The sequence below is a fragment of the Myotis davidii genome, unplaced genomic scaffold, assembly GCF_000327345.1.
Source record: "Myotis davidii unplaced genomic scaffold, ASM32734v1 scaffold112, whole genome shotgun sequence".
Lineage (NCBI taxonomy): Eukaryota > Metazoa > Chordata > Mammalia > Chiroptera > Vespertilionidae > Myotis > Myotis davidii.
The window spans coordinates 484,442-489,245 of record NW_006284838.1 but is presented as its reverse complement, the minus strand read 5'-3'; the positions used below and the strand labels follow the sequence as shown (position 1 = coordinate 489,245).

Here is a 4,804-nt window from a genome sequence, read left to right as displayed (position 1 = left end):
GCTATATTTGTAACATAGTTGCTTAGAGTTGCAGCTCAGAGGCCTGCAGTGACAGGCGGGGAACATTGGAGTCCTCCGTCACTGAAGCAAGCAAGCCTCATGTTTGCTTTAAGCTGCCTGACTGCTGGCCGCCATCTTGGCTGGCAGTTAATTTGCATATCTCGCTGATTAGCCAATGGGAAGGGTAGCGGTCGTATGCCAATTAACATGTTTCTCTTTTATTAGATAGGATTATTGATTTCAGGGAGGAAGGGAGAGGGTGTGATAGATAGAAACATCAGTGATGAGAGAGAATCATTGATTGGCTGCCTCTTGCATGCCCCCCACTGGAGATTGAGCCCACAACCCGGGCATGAGCCCTTGACTCGAATCAAACCTGGGACCGCTCAGTCCCTAGGCTGACGCTCTATCCACTGAGCCAAACCAGCTAGAGCACAAAATAATCTTTTAAGATAGGATTGCAAAGTATTTCATGACATGAATATTAATCTGTTAATGCTCTTTATTTGGAATTTAAATTCATTTGGAAATTTGTGTTCCAATTTATTACATTTTCTTCCCAAATCTATCAGTTTTCCAAACTCTGATTATTAAAGAGTGTATCCTTTTTCCATTAAGGTGGAATGACTGTTGCTACATTGAAGAATACTGTGTGACCTTGATCTCCAGTATATTCCTAGGATAGTGTTGGGTTGTACTTATTTGTCAGTTTGCTCACGATTTAGTTCCTCTGCTCCATTTGAATTCCTTTTCTTCTCTCTCTCTCTCTCTCTCTCTCCCCTCCTTATCTTTCTCTTTTTTCTTTCTCTCTCTCTGTCTCCAATTTCTCAAATATCTCATTCTCTTCTACCACCGGCAAACCTGCTTTAGTCCATCGGGCTTCAACCAGCAGGATCGCAACATTGTAAGCAAAGGCCAGAAACCTACTTTCAGCAGCGGAGGCCTAAGAGCTGGAGCCAAGCCTCAAAGCTAAAGCTGACCCAGAATTAAAAAAAAAAAAGAAAAAAGAAAGAAAAAAAGGAGCAATTGGGAGCTTCAGTAGGCTGCCAGCCTGAAAACGGCCATCAGCCCCTCACCCGGACTGGCCAGGCACCCCAGTGGGAACCCCCACCCTCAAATATCTCAAATATCTCTTCCACAAAATACCAGCTCTTCCACAAAATACTGACTCCTGTGCATGGGCCACGAAGTTTCAATTTCACTGTATGTGTGCGCCCACATGTGGTATTTTGTGGAAGAGCCACACTCAAGGGGCCAAAGAGCCGCATGTGGCTCACGAGCCATGCTTTGCCGACCACGGGTAGGCCATCTCAGTATATGATTGTCACTTAGCTGGAGGAAAAGAAGCTTCTCCCATCTTTATGATAGCAGATAGTGGTATAAGTTGGAGACCACAAAAGTTAGACCCTTACCCTCTCATCTCCCCAAATGTTTAAATTTTAAAGAGATGTCCCAGGTCCTTGAGAAGACAATTTTCGGTGGTAGAAGATCTACATCTCAAAGGAAATAAAAACAATTTGTAATTGCAAACGTTCTTAATTACTTGCTCTAAGAGTGAGTTCAGGAGCTTATCAGCCTATCATCTGATTTTAACTAGAACGGACAGTAAGACCTCCAGGCAACCTGGAGCTTTCTTGGGCATTTTAATGGGAGTCTCAGGTCACATAGGAATATAGTGCTGAGCTGCTGGAAGCCATGCTGAAGTTTGGGCAGAGCTCTCTAAGTGAAGGGAGTTGGACTGACTAATTATGCATCAGGAGTGTTATGCTGTTCTCAGTAGGAACACTTTTGGTGTTTCCAATAACTCACATTGTGGCAATGGTGAAAGAATATCTTTGTAGCAAATTGACCACTGTAAGCTTCTCAAAGACTCAACAAAATCCAAGAATTTGAAGGAAATTGACCCTGTTCAGTCAGTCAAGCTGGATAAGCATGGGGTCAAGTGGTACTTTGAAATTACTGATTACTTGGAGTCCAAAACAATCATAAAATAAACTACTATGACCTAGTTCTTCAAATCCCAAAATTATCCAACTTCATGACATCTGTCATTGTGTGTGTGTGTGAGAGAGAGAGAGCATGTATTTTTCTCTCCAGCTGTGCAGTATATTTCCCACCCTTAGTATTTTATAATTGCTTAGTATTTTGTAACCTTGACTTGGAAGTTTGATGCTATTCATTAACCAGTATACTGGCTTTGAGCTATATGTGCAGCTGCCAACTCCTCCCAAAGAGCTATTCATTTCCTAAAAATGTCTGGACTTATATGCTACATTCTAATTTATAACATCTCATTAAAAACAATAACAACAAACACCTAATATTGTTTGATTAACCTCTCCCATATATGTATCAGCACGAGGAATTTATTTCTGTCTCATCAGCTAATATAAAGAATGTCACCAGAGTGATGCCAAATTTTGGTGAGGGAGTGATTCATAGCAGGGCAAATCTCCAGTGATTCTGACTCTGAGGATCATCAACACTGAAAGGAAGCTTCAGAAGATTGAAACAGATTGCTGGGCATTGCATTCATGTTAGTTTATGTAACAGTTGTTAACTGGTCATACAATTGCAGATGCAGAAACTATTTAATGTAGATTTTTCCTGTTAGAAATCCAGAACTTCTTCATGATCATATAATCCTTAAATGGATATGGTTACAGAAAAAAAAAATGTTCACTAATGTGTAGATATTACAAAGGAGTAGATGTTGAGAACTCTTCCTTCACAAATATCACAGAGTCAGTTTGTCCAGATAAAGCCTGATTTTCTATTTTATCAAATGATTCTGATGGAGATAGTTTAAGCCCACACACTGGAAAAAACCTATTCAGACACCACATTTAACCAGAGAAGCTTGGGCTCAAGTTTGTGTATGTGCTATGTGCCATTGAGTCGTGTCCGATTCTTGGCAACTCTGAATGAGTGAAGTCCACAAAGCTCTGTCCTCAATAGCCCTTTTCAGCTCCTCTAAACTCATACCTATGGCTTCTTTTATTGAGTCAATCCATCTCATGCTTGGTCTTCTCCTTTCTTGCTGCCTTCTATTTTCCCCAGCCTTATTGCCTTTTCCAAAGAACCCCTGCCTTCTCACAATGTGCCCAAAGTAGGACAGCTTCTGTTTTGACATTTTTGCCTCCAAAGATGTTTCAGGTTTAATTTGTCCTAGGTTCCACTTATTCATCTTTCTGGCAGTTCAGGTATCTGTAAAGCTACCCTCCAACACCATATTTTAAGCAAAATATTTTGCATACTCATGACCAACTGTAAACCTACTCTTGTCCTTCTCTGTATATCTAAAAAACATCATCCAGCATTATAATTAAAGTATGTTTATTATTTATTCTAAGAATGGCATAATCAAAAGACATTGTTGTATAGGATTGATGGGAATTTAAAATAGGACATTCTTTCTGGGTAGCAATTTGACAGTAAATACTCCTAATCATTAAAATATTTATATTTTGTCTTAGTAGTTCTCCTACCCAAAGATGTATGATAAAAATATAAAAATATTATTTATTTGTACACAAGTATATATAATTATATATATATATATATATATATACCCAGCAACCTTTACAGCAGAATGACCAAAACAATCAGAAAGATTGGTGGCTATGACACACATTGCGACAACTAAACGGCCTGACCTGAGCCATGATCACTCCCCTCCCCTGGCTGGAACAGCCATGGATCTGCCCCCAACAACTTGGTTGTGCGTCTTTTTGCGAGTCAAATTAATAAATGTCCACTGATTTGATTAGTGAGTCAACATTCTGGTTGAGTCACCTATGACTTAAGTGCATCTAATACTGAAGTTTCCTTTTATTTTTTCCCCTCCGACCCCTTGTATCCCCAGAGGAAAGAGGAAGGGGGTGGGGAAGAGGAAGGGGCAGGAGAAGGAGGAAGTAACTGACACAGCAGCTCAAAGACAGGAGACCTAAACATCTGAGTGAGGTGACCATTCCCAAATCGAAAGTGCATGCATGAGGTCAAAGAGTGATGGGAAAACCCAGGTTCAGTCTCAGAAAGTAGAGGTCAAATTCAGAGAATCACACCAAACACAGAGGGAGCTGCCCGCCCCAAGGCTGGCCCCACACCTGATCAGCGCCCCCTATCCTGATCGGGGGTGGGGCCAGCCGGCCAACCTCCTGCAGCCCCTCCCCCTGGCTCACCCATGCTAATGGGACCCCAATTGGGGCGGGCCAGCCAGACCCCTCCAGTGCATGAATTCATGCGCCAGACCTCTAATTATATATAATTTGTCCTTCTTCAAGGACAAATTACAACAGATATTAAAAAACTACATCTTGCCATAACCGGTTTGGCTCAGCATCGGACTTCGGACTGAAAGGTCCTGGGTTCGATAACGCTCAAGGGCATGTACCTTGGTTGCGGACACATCCCCAGTGGGAGGTGTGCAGGAGGCAGCTGATCGATGTTTCTCTCTCATCGATGTTTCTAACTCTCTATCTCTCTCCCTTCCTCTCTGTAATAAATCAATAAAATATATATTTAAAAAACAAAACAAAAACAAACTATGTCTTGTTTAGACTAGAGCAAAATTCTCAATCTTTTTCTTATCAAGATGTATATCCAAGTGATGGAACTCACACAACTTAACAAAAGGAAGATAAACAATCCAATCAAAAAATGGGCAAAGGACCTAAATAGACACCTTTCAAAAGAGGACATTCAGAAAGCCAAGAGACATATGAAAACATGCTCAAAGTCACTAATCATCCGAGAGATGCAAATCAAAACAACAATGAGGTACCATCTCACACCTGTCAGACTG

At 41.1% G+C, this 4,804-nt stretch overlaps 1 protein-coding gene and 1 long non-coding RNA gene across 2 annotated transcripts in view; one reads left to right on the top strand and one right to left on the bottom strand.

The window, feature by feature from the left end:
- NRG3 (neuregulin 3) overlaps positions 1-4,804 on the top strand; it is a 1,107,294-nt gene that overhangs the window by 761,130 nt on the left and 341,360 nt on the right. The gene's annotated exons all lie outside the window — the stretch shown is intronic.
- The window catches only part of LOC107181594, an 11,871-nt gene continuing 8,364 nt past the window's right edge, over positions 1,298-4,804 (bottom strand). The window contains exon 3 of the long non-coding RNA XR_001512253.1: positions 1,298-1,496. This is a non-coding gene — a long non-coding RNA (uncharacterized LOC107181594). The remainder of the gene's footprint in view (positions 1,497-4,804) is intronic.